Source organism: Motacilla alba, chromosome 1, assembly GCF_015832195.1.
Source record: "Motacilla alba alba isolate MOTALB_02 chromosome 1, Motacilla_alba_V1.0_pri, whole genome shotgun sequence".
Classification (NCBI taxonomy): Eukaryota; Metazoa; Chordata; class Aves; order Passeriformes; family Motacillidae; genus Motacilla; species Motacilla alba.
This window is the reverse complement of record NC_052016.1, coordinates 94,963,718-94,976,668: the sequence shown is the minus strand read 5'-3', so window position 1 is coordinate 94,976,668 and position 12,951 is coordinate 94,963,718.

Genomic DNA, 12,951 nt, shown 5'->3' with positions numbered 1-12,951 from the left:
AGCAACAGTTTCCGTGCTGCAGGCATTCTACTTTTCTGACTTTGGCTAAACAAAATACTGCTAGATGATTACTTGTGCTTTTGTTCCTGTTGTTCCACAGCATTGTATAGCAGTCTCACTCCACAGCCTTGCAAAAGATGCTTTCCTGTTTTGAAACAATTTTCTGTGAGCCACCTGGGTCAAAATAATGACCAGTAGTGACCAGTTTGTAGCTCTGCTTTTCTGCAAACTGTTGAAACACAGCGACCGTCAAACTGAAGCTTGTTAAGAAGTTATATAGCAGATATGCAGCACATAATTAAACTAAAACAAGAATCCACAGCCACAATTAATTAAGAATAATTCAGGAATAAATCTCATAAACTATCAAATAAAACTCACAGAAAAAGGATTTGGAGCTGTGAGTAAAAACAGTTTCCTACACAAAGTGCTCTGTGGTGAGGAAATAAGACTTTATTTGCAAAACAAGAAGTGCATCAAAGATATCTGAGTCCATCATCAACCTCTCCTCGAGATAGAGACAACCCACAGGATGCTGAATTTTGGTTAACCAAGTAGGTCAAAAAAGCAAAAAAGCAACACAAGTGGGAGGTTTTACAGAACATTTTGAGTTTCAAGAGATAAAGAGATCTTATGTCCCTTCAAACCGAAAAGGGAAATGGAAAGAGTAACCCCATGAGGTGGCTCAGACACTACCATCATTCTGTGCTGTCTCTTCCCAAGGGGATGGGATGCTTTTCCTCCTGCAAATAGCTTTTGTAATACATCATTCTATAAGGTAATCATATTACAGAAATGACACCACATAAGCCACAGAAAAAAAAGTTTTGTTGAAACAGAAATTATTTTGTGCAACATGGCAACTGAGAGCAGATTATAGCCCTAAGCATTTGAAGTTTTCTGAGCAATGTGCGCTGATTCTTTTGGGAAAAAACACAATTTCTGAATATTATGTTAAACCTATATTCTAACCATGTTTGTCTTCCCCCTGCTTCCCGTTATTTCGCATCGGTTTTATGAAGACACCCATAGCTTGACTTGCCTCTAATGCTGAGGTCTCAGTACCCTAGAACTAGCTCCAGCTACAGGCCTCAGCCATGCCAACAACCTCTTTGGGAAGGCACCTCAGTACATGGTAAGGACTCCTCATCCCTTGTTTTCTATGCAAAATAAACCTCACTTTGAGGGCTGAAGTGATACTCTTCCTTTATTCAAATTCACAGTATAAATATGTAGAAACTCTACATATTTATAAACTCTACATTAAAAGGGATGACACTGCACAAGCCTCCTTTGAGTCTAGAGGCTGAAAATGTTAGTTAATTAAGAATTCAAGTAGTTGGCCAAACTATGATTACTGTACTGTATGAAGTAGTTCACACATTCACCCTTGGACTGAATAACTTGATGGAGACTGTGGACCAGGATAAAAAGTTTTAATTGTTTGTGAGATTGAGCTCATGTTGGCAATATCAGGGGATTGTTCTGTGCATTTTAATAACACAGCTTCAAGGCTATGCTATATTGACAACTTAAACATAGTAAGGAGTATATAATAAAAGGAAAACAGAGAGTAAATCTGAGCTAACAGGAGGTGACCTATGTGTGAGCCATGCAGATCTGCAGGCCTGGACTATGTGGTGCACAAATTGGGATTTAAAATGATGCAGTTAATGTTAGATTTTTCCAATTACATGGTTTGTGCAACACCCTTGCATGGGCCTATCCAGCATTTCTGAAAAACTGTAAATCTTCTGCATCCTTTACTTGCTAGGGTGCTGCTTCTAATTTTAGAAAGATGAGTTGAGTCATGCCATTTGGTTTTCACTGGCCAGATGTACAAAAACCCCATAAACAGCTTCCATGTGTTTGGAGCAACGATCTAAGCAAAGGACGTGGTCAGCAGCTGTCATTACTTGGAGGAGATAGTTTTACTCCAGAAGATATCATGGGTATATCTGGTATAATTCTCACTGTTCTTGTATTTATCAGTTTTTCATACCTCAGTATGGTGAACTATTGTTAATCTGCCTTTCCCCATTCACAGATAACAAAATTAATTTAACCCAACTAGCTGTATATTCCTGTTATAATGCCTTCAGTGTTGAAAAATCACTGGAGAATATAAATTCAGCTGTGTATCTATATTTACACCTTGCAGATCTCATCCTAAATTTGTAGTGTGGAAGAGAAATCTACTGTCTTCCACCATCTTAGAAAGATGGGTTGAGTCATGTAATTTGATTTTCACTGGCTGGATGTGCAAAAACCCCATTAAAAACCCCCACTGTAATTTAGCTCCTAGCCAAGATCCAGAGGACATCCTGTCAGCTTAAAAACACTCACAAAAATGTCAAGTATCTGACTAACGTTACCTAATGCAATGATTGGTTTGTCACAAGCAGAGTAGGATCCACATCTTTGCTTCATTGTTTCTTTCTTGTATGAAAGGCATAACTTCTAGCAAATAACAATGATCTGTGGCAGATCCTTTAAAATAAATTCATGGATGAATTAATGACAAAAGTCCTTTCATTAAAATATCCTGTGCACAAACTTGAAACACATGGGCAGCATGATGTCCCACTTTTGTGGCTCCTAAAAATTATTGCTGTGTTTTGGGAGGAGGCAAAAAAGAAGAGAAAGCACTGTCTGGATTATGATTCATCATTTATTACTTGTATCCTTTAGGGAGTCCAAACAGGAAACCAAGTAAGCGGCGTCCCTAAGGAGCCCCAGAAGGTGTCAGAACATTATGTTTTGATGACCAGGAAGCTGCACATTGCATTGTCTAAAACCCATTCTCTTATTTTTCCACTAAATAACTCAGTTAGAGCCTGGTTTAAGCACAGACTTATGTCATTAATAATTCATGTCCATTTGAAACCTTTTCATATTCACCTCCACTGCACTGCCTTCCCACTTTTCGTTTATGTGTAAAAATAGGGCATTATCTGATCTCATGCTGATGCTGTATCAGTTTATATTAATTATTTTTTTTCCAGAAGCCACTGGAAAAGAAAATACATTCCCTACATTTGCTTACATAGTAAGTTGTGGGTTTGCAAAATAAAAGCATGCCACTTGTTAAAGGCAGTGTGGCAGAAGAACAGACCTATAAGGCCAAATTTAGAGGCCATATAACCCTTGAGACAATCTCTTGTCTCACACTATGGCCAGCTGCAGGTACTTGTAAAAACAGCAGTTGAACCAGGCTAATGAGGGTTTTGTCTGTGTTTGTTATACTCTCCTATTTTCCAGTAATAAAATTTCAGGCATCCCATCAGCAAAAGGTTGTGTCCCTATTTAGTAGTTTAAAATTAACTTTCCCTTCATAGCTCTATCTAGTCTCTATTTAAACTTCTTATCTTTCTTGCCCTCACATCCCATGGAAATGACTTGCACATTAATCATTCAACATTAGCCACACACTATGATTAAAAAGGAACACTGCTGCTTTTTCTTCATCCGCCCCTCCGTAACAGCTGGGCAGCCCTCGCTCTGATTATGTGAGAAAGCATGAACACCTCTTGCTCACTTTCTCCATCACCATTCCTTACTCAGAGGATCTTCTTTGCGTTTCCAAGCTGAAGAGCCGTCTGGCAAAGCCATCCCACACCACCAATCATCTGTGACATTCTCCTCTGTGCTGTATTTTGTTAGTGGTTGGAGGACTAGGATTCTGTGCTCTTCCCAAGGCACTGCTGTGCTTGCTTTGGTGCAGCCACTTGTTCCATGTACCTAAACCTACACTGAGTCTGGATCCTTTTAGTGCCATTCTCCATTCCTTTCCTAACAACACCAGAGAGCCCATCTGACAGACTGCTGCTCATCACTGAGCTGTTGCTTTCAGAGAACTAGTGACAGTGATATCCATGTGAGAACATAGCTAATGAAGAGCCAGCTGATTGGACAGTGATTACTGTCTTTCCACGTACAGCTAATACTGGTTTTCCATCAGATTTCTATTTTTCTACACTAAATTTAAACCTCTCATTTTATCACAGTTCTGTGAGAAGATAAGACCCTTTCACAGCCCTTACAGTATGTTTTAATGTATTTGAGCAGCCTAAGTAATTCTGAAGTACATGCAAAGTCTGTCACCTTGCCTTTTTGAGAAAAACAAACTTCAAGTCCCTGCACAGAGGTCAGTGGGATCCCTCTGAGATCTCTCCTTGTAGGCCAGCAGCATCAGAGACCTGAATCTGCATAAGGCAATATGAAATACCATCATTTTTTACTTAATAGCACTCAAATAAAATTGCAGACTAAAATACACCTAACAGTGAGTGAGAAAGCAGATATTCCTCCCTTCTCTCCCTTGTAGATGGAGAAGGAGAAGGAGAAGGAGAAGGAGAAGGAGAAGGAGAAGGAGAAGGAGAAGGAGAAGGATTGATGCTTTCTCATGTGAATTGCATTCGTCCTGCAGCTGACTCATATAAACAAGCTGGGTTTGATGTTGCAAAAGCTCCAGTTTCCCACAGTGCCACTGTGCCAGTGATGATCAAAATATTGCAGTCCATGAATGAGGAGGCCAAGTGTGTTGTGAAAATATTGTTCTTTCTTCTTGTCTTATCAGTACAGATTGAGAGGAAATCCAAAAAGATCTGTGGCAAGCCACACACTCCAACAGTATCTTGAAATTGGATATGAATGGGAAGTGTAACTACCAGAGCATTACGTAAATTAGTTCAAAAAGCCTGTGGAATCTCACAACCAAAATCTAAAGGATTTATGAGGAAACAAATCTCTTTGATCTCTTTTGGTGAAGAGATCAAAACAATGGATATTTCTTTTCTTAGCACATTGGTTTGACAAACAATTCTTTCTAAGTTTTTCACCAGAAACCTAAATAAAATCCTAGTTCCTGAAGAAAAGCTAAAATTGCAATGGTGAGAAAGATTCCATCTCATGCTTCACTCACATTTGGATAAAGAATTCAGCCTGGCTCTCTCATGTCCCAGAAAAAAAGATTCTTCACAGAAATTACTTTGGCCAAAGTGAATTAATTTTTAAGATAAGTTTAGGTTTTAATAAATCAGTATTTTCTGGTAACTAAGTTTTAATCAAGAAAACTCTGTTCTCAGCAAAGGAAAACTTTCTATCTTGTTTATGAGGTTGTCTGATTAAGTAAATTCCTGTTTATTTTTTATTTTTAAAGTACTTGCAGTCAGAACAACTTTAATTTGAGCCCAACTATGCCAATTTACTCATTGCATTACACACATAGCCAAAAAGTATCCTAACTGCTTAAGCACTGAGACCAGCTGCTTCTGTCTTTTGCAGAGCATGTTAAAACCGAAAATCCCCCTCTGTTTTTTTATCATTTATTTCATTTGACAGTGACATACAAAAGAGAAAACTACTTCTTCCATTATTATTGGGATTACTGGGACCTTAAATGAGTCACAACAACACAATTATTGGGATTATTGGGATTATTGGGATTACAATTATTGGGATTACTGGGACCTTAAATGAGTCACAACATGGACAGTACATAAGCCCATGTTATGGCAAGTAAAGCCTACCTGGAGCGCCTGTAATCACCTAAAGCCTACCTGTAATCACCTCTCCTCAAGGAAAAAAGCTTTTATTCTCTTGCTGAACTTCAATCTTCATGTTGTAGGAACTTAACAGTTAAATATTTCAAGGATTGGTAAGGAAAAGTGGGAAGCTTCCAAGCCCTCGTTTATAGGAGTACAAGTCAAGTGAAATCTTGCTTTTCTGTAATCATATTGTCACATATCTCACTCATACTCAACATGTGCCAGCGGGGCAATTCTCACTGTGCATGCAGGACAGGAACTTTGACGTTTGTGGAAGCCCTGCCCTTAATCTGAGTGAGAAGAGGATTGTACCCCACTGTATGCCTCAAGCATCACTCATCCCTTTAAACCACATGCTCCATTCAGGTTCATTGCAGCATCTACTCCTGTGTCATGCCAATGACTGGCAGCAAGCTGTGCTCTCTGGTAGCCAACTGTGTGTGCTAATTATTGAAACAAACCTTTAAACCCTACTATGCAAGAACTGCATCAGCACACTGTTTTCAGCATGAGTCCTGTTTGTTCTGAGCCCTTTGTGCAAGAGTTTCGGGCAAATGGATTAACTGGAAAAGGCATCTGCAAGGCTCCCTTATCTCTCTTAAACAGTCATTTAAAGGAAGAGCTGTCACATGTCACAACCAAATGCTTTTAAGGAAAATCTCCCCCCGCCCATCCCTCAAAGTGTTACTTGCTTTTTTACTTCACTTTTGAAAGCCAGTCTCATTGCACATCTTCTCTTTGCACAGGAAAGTGCTATGTATTCCAGTGAAGCATACATGTCTTTCATGCAGCTTCTTCTGCTTACAGACCTGATCTACTTCTGACTAAACTTATTGGAGAGGACTGGTTACTTACAGGGTCATGTTGATGGAAAACTAGAAAAACAATATAGAGTTTTAAATAAGTTTGAAGAGACACAGATATATGCATATCTATAGAAAGGCAAATCAGTTTCTCTTTTGCTTCATATTTTGTGAAGTACAGAAGACAGCCCTGATTCTGCTTGGGATATTAATATAGCAGAAATAATGAGTAACTGCCAGACTAGACTGCTTGACTGCAATTACTGATGTATTGTATTTTGTGCAAACTGCAGCCCACAATAACGATCCACAACTGCCTTTGGGAATCTCAGTCTCAGCTGGAAATGCGTGCACAGTTTCTGCTGAAAATGTTTCCACTAATTTTCAGGAAGCTGCAGTTCTCACTCCTTACACTGAATGTTTTTCCTGACCTAACTCTTATAAGGCCCTTTCACTTCTGTGTTCAAGTTATCCACTGAGCTCATACACCCACTGAGCCCTTAATCTGAAGAGGAGCAGCAATGAAGCTAGGACAGTACTAAGGAAAAAAAAATGCTAAGGGTTAATCAAACAAATATGACTACCTGTACTCTGATCACACTACTGCCAACCTATCGGCCTTTTCTCCAGGCATTGCCTCTTTCCAGAATCACAGCTTTGGATCTAAACTTTCAGAATCACAGACTGTCTCGAGTTGGCAGGAAACCATAAGGGTCACTGGGTACAACTCCTTGCTCCTTCCAGTACTATCTAAACCTAAATCATAGAAGTAAGCATATGGACACTAAATTCTGTTTTGCTTTTGGACAGGGCTGGTTTTGTTCTGCCTGCCTGACCACATCTAGCACAGTTTGCTCTGACAGGTACTTAATTAGATAGTACTACCAAAGCTGTCAGGGTGGTATGTCCCTGTCTCAGCACCTTCGAAAATCATGCAGCTTCTTCAAAGCAACATCTCAAGAGCCTTCTGAGCTATGCTGAGAAGGGATATGTGCTTGACTGATAAGCACATTGTGGTCACCAGCAACTGGCAGACTAGGTATGAACTGAAAGGACAGCTGTGTGTAATTAGGAATACAGGCAAGCTGTACAAAATGAAGAAAGAGCCAATTAATCTCAGGCCTAACACTTAGTTTTTAGCCAAATTATTACTGAACAATCTCTCTGAGTGATATCTTATGTCACAGTTCTATTTTTTGCAGAGAAAACTTGATGAAAACTCTAGGATCTTCCCCAGCACACTTCACTGCCATCTGCATTGCTGAGTTAAAAGGTGCTCTGTGCTCTCAGACCTTGTTTTTGCCATGGCTGCTGGTGAGGACAGCATCACAACACAGTTGCCAATAACTGCAAATTTCACCCAGCTTTTGACTAATCCTTACAGGAATTTCAGCCCAGAGTAACACAACATGGATGGTTGCCAACTTTGGCTGGGTGCCAATCCACGTACTCTCAGCTGGCACAGTTATGGTATGTTCAGCAAGGATGTGCAGGTAAAATGTGTGTGGAATGGGAGTGGGTTTTGCTCTTTGTGGAGGGTCCATCTCCTTGCAGCCTTGCAGAAGCTTCTTGCAGCCTCCCAGTCCAATGGGCCAATTGCCACATGCAGGCAGGAGCTTATGGTTTGTACCATCTGCAGCTGTAAAATCACAGGCCAACCTCCATCACTTGACCCTCTTGGAAGCGTGGAGGAAAGGCGAAGAGAAGATCTTCTTCCTTATCATATTATAATTGATTTTACCCCTGGAATATAACTTGAGTTGTTTCCACCTGATCTTCAACTTTGGCATGTAAAAATCCCATAAACCAACCAAATGAGGGAAAAAAAATAAAAGTGAAGGGAATAATTTTGTTAAAGGAATTTGCTTTACAATTAATTTTATTCAGCAACAATCTGACTAGCAATTATATTTTTATGGTGAATAACCATTAGAAAGCTGCACAGTGGCTATGACCTTGTATTTCTGGACTATCAGATCTACTTTTTGGAAGACATTTTTATTTCCTTTTTAATTTCTTCCACAGCAAATAAATGTTTACAGTACCTGCTACTGAAAATGCAAATGTGCTTATTTGAGACTGGTTACAAAACTACCAGAGGACAATCAGAACCCTAATTCAATAGAAAAGCCTTGAGCAACTTTCACAGGCTGCATGATCAATATGGGTGTCAATGTGAATAACCCGACCTGTTTGTTAACCAGATGCTGACGTCCAAATTCCTGCAGCCAAAATAGCTGCTTGTAAATCACCCAGAAATCAAACAGTGAAGTAAAGAAACTGTAGTCTCCCTGGTTAAAACAAACTGTAGTTTCCCTGGTTAAAACAAATAATGTAGTTCAGAAGCTTAGAAAGAAAGAAAGAAAATGCTGAATAAAGGTCCTTAGGTTCTTTTGGAAATGCAAAATCACAAAGTTTGTTATAGAGCTGTATTGTTATTTGATCTGAGCTAAAATTGAAATGTATGTTTATGCAAAATGTGTATTTGTGTCCACAGACTTAAAAAGGCAGCATGAGGAAGAGGTGTTAAGGTGAATTTTGCATCCTGCTATTCATAAATGTCACTTGAAGCTTCCAGAGAAAACCTCTCAGATTTTATGGCATACTGAGCTCAAACATTCAACGATGAAGCTCAGCCTCAGAGAATGAAAAGCAGACCTGGTATTTCTGTCAAGAGGTTAAACTACATCTCTTCCTCAAGAGAAACAAAGGGAAAATTTGGTCGACTGGAAGGGATTCAGCTCTCACTTGCAGATTGCATCTGGTTTTTGCTCACTTAAATTTTTCTGATTAAGGAATGTTTCCAGCCTCCAGGAAAAGGTCTGATGGATTACTGGGGGGAAAAACACAACAAAATTTTCTCTGCTTCAGTGCACACAAAGAAAAGGTTGACTCTGAAGTAGTCCATAAAACTCTGATAAAGCTGTTTGAACTACAAAGAGAAGCCTGACCTGACACGTTAAACTGATGCATGTGTACATTTCTGTTTGCAAGAAGGGGGAGTGATTCCATAAACCCTTGCACAGGACCCTGAAGGTAAAAGCTGGGATGTAGCTTGGAAGGATGTCACAAGGGCATCTAATCTATGCTTTTGTCATGGTAGATCTCTAATATTCAGATGGATATTTAACGTACTCATAGAGAATTCTTAGTGCCCTTGTCATGGTTGAAATACCACCTGGCTACTCAGCCCCACTCAGCTGCTCACAGCCACTTACATCCCCAGCCCCATTGGGATGCAGAAGAAGATTGGAAGAGTCAAAGTGAGAAAACCTGTGGGCTGAGATAAAGACAGTTAAACAGGTAAAGCATGCTAGCAAAGCAGAACAAGAAATTCATTCCCCACTTCCACTGGCAGAGACTGTCCAGCAATCTACAGGAAATCCAGGCTACTTCACAGGTAATGGTGGCTTGGGAAGACAAATGCCATCATCCTAAATATGTCCATCACTTCCTTCTTCTTTCACCAGCTTTTATATGTTGAATATGATGCCATATGGCCATATGGTATGGGATATCTCTCTGGTCAGCAGGGATCAGCTGTCCTGGCCGCATCCCCTCCTTATGTATCTCCAGTCTCCCCTCTCTTGGGGTGTGATGAGGGGCAGAAAAGGCCTTGATGCTGCGTAAGCAATAGCTAAAACATCCCTGTATTCACAACACTGTTGTGCTCACAAATCCAAAGCACAGCCCCATACTAGCTACTATGAAGAAAATTAACTCCATCTCAGCCAAAACAGTGCATAATCCCCCCCATCAAAGTCTACTTCTGCCCTTAAACTAGAAAACCTTGCTGTAGAGTTTCCCTAATACAGAATATAAATATTTATTTTCCCATGCAAAACTGAAGAGATTACTCCTTGTCTTAATCCAGTCAACATGGAAAATGACTCTTTGCTACCTTCTTGCCATTTTGAAAGTCTGCTATCATTTAAACAATATTCCCTTAGTCTTTTCTTATACAAACAAACTCAGTTGTTTGAATTTGTTCCAAGTAAATAATATTTTCCAAATATCTTCTTCCTGGATATCTATTCTGGATTGTCTCCAATTTATGTGCATCTTTCTCAAAATGTGATTTTGAAACTCAATGTATTTTCAGTGCCAGATAAGGTCTTCCAAATAAGGATACAGTTGAATAAGTACCCCTCATTATATGAACAAGAACCCTGTTACTATATGCAATGCAAATTGTCTTTGTTGAAACTGCTTTGCATTATTTGCCAACTCCATTTCTGGGTGATTTTGTTTTCCATATGCCTGGCAGAGCTGCTATTGCCTAATCAGTTCCCTCATCAACACTAATTTTTTCCTGGTATTTTCTTTCTTGGATTTATAGTCACATACCATCACTCCAACATACCAAACCCACTTTGACCTTTGTGGTTTGTCTCCAGTGCTTCCACCCTTTTCCAATACAATTTGAAGCATAAATTCAATAATGTATTCCTTAGTCCATCATGTACATTGTTAACCTAAATTACTGGATGTGGTAAAGTCAAGCCATTTACAGTAATTAAATTTGCAACATTGCCTTGAAATATCCCTCATTTCACAGAAATCCATTGTTGACTCCCCCATGAGCAGAATTTGCTATCTAAGCATCAGCCTTTACATTCCCATCATCTCCATCATGTTTTCCAAGCTTACTTATGGCATTCCTCAAAACCCTTACTAAATCTGAGATAATAAATTACCACCCCCTCTTTAAGCTGTTATCCTGCAAAAGAGGAAACAGAACTGAAAAGGCATGTTTTGCTCTTGGCAAATGCACCTTGTTTTTAATCAGCTTTTTGTCTCCTACTTGTGTTCTTGTTCCATAGATACTCTTTGAAATGCCTTCTAAAGATATTCTCCTACATCTCTGCTTTAATTCGATTCAGCACTTCCTTCCTTCATTTGTAACACTATTGTTTTGTAGTCGCCTGTATATGTGACTTCTGCCGGAATTTAATTTCAAAGAGATACAATTACTGTCACTTATCTATTAACTTCCTCTGCCTCAGCAATAAGAAGTTGCCACTAACACATTCCCAGAACTTGCTGAATCACCCGTGTCATCCTCTCTTTCTTTCCCAACAGATATTTGAATAGTTCAGGTCTCCAGTTCTGGCAAATCCTTAACTCTGTCTTGAACACTGATTATATACCATTTTTTTATTTTTTTACCTGAAAGCATCAAAGTAGTCTACCATCTTTCTCTGGACTTCAGAAGAATCATATACAATGAAACTGTGCAGCCAAAAACCTCTCATGTGCCTCTCTCACACCCTTATAAATCAGCATGCTAATATAATGTAGCTATGATATTAACTGGCCAGATTGCAATAAAATATGTCACACTATATTGTGAAAAAGAACATAAAGGATTACACAAAACTTCAGAATATTTGTTGTGGATTTATAGCATGCATATATATATATATATATATATATATATATATATATATATATATATATATAAATAATAAATTCAGAGAAAATATAAAAATTAAAATATATTTTATTTGAAGTAATGGAACATCAAATCTTTGTTTTAAAGGGGATTTTAACTACTGCAGACTTTTTTAATGCTTATGTCAAAAGACTTTTCTCATGTGGAACATATTTATCTCTCTGACACAACATGTGAGTAGGAAATTAGCTAACACAACATATTTATCACATTTCTTTAATTTTCTCTAATGGTGTTATTAGTATCAGGAATAACATAAGTAAATCTGTACCATAAGTTGCATGAGACCAGAAAAATCTTTGACATCTTTGAAGAATGCAATTAACCTACTACCCATTTGGAAGGAAATCTGAGGCTTTGCTATGGAATAAAAAGGAATATGGAAGAGCCAGCAGCTGCAGTCAGAACTGCCAAAAGCATCAGTCTCAGTGCAAAGGAAGTTCTTACAGTAAGCAAGGACCAACAGATTTGCATAAGGCACTCTCTAAAGAGTTTCAAATACAAAAGGAATTGTACAAGTGGATCAACAGCCATGGCTATAAATAAATAGGTCTCTGAATTCATAAAACACAAAATGCTAGCAGACAGAACTAGGTGCAACTAGTTCATTTCTTCATGTGAAGGACTGTGGAAGGAGACATAAGAAAGGCTAACCCTTCTTCATCCTTCCCAAATCCTCCCACTTCCAGAGAGGCAGAGCCTCCCTGCCTCAGTGCATTCCAGGAAATAGACAAAAATGGGACAGGGGAAATGGAGACAGGCAAGGCTGGGGAGCTGTACTCCCTGCTTGCTGGGATGAACCTATCTCCTACAATTGCCATTCATCAAAAGCAGCAAACCGTGCCAGTCACTGGAGCAGACACTCACACCCTGTCCTTTCTCCTGGCTGTTTCAGCCAGGAGCAGCCTGGCACACAGCCACAACTTTTCTGGGACAGAACTTCAGCTTTCTCACTCTAAAATGACACCTTAGATCTGGTCTTTCCCTTTCCCAGGGGACCTATGGCTGTGTCAAAGCCCAGATTTTCAGGCTGACCTCAGTGCCAGATGTGCCTCTAGAAGTGAGCAGACAGTTGGCACAGATTTAACAGCACATCTTTCAGTAACAGGTGCTTCTGTGCACGTATCAGCATCCAACTGTAGAT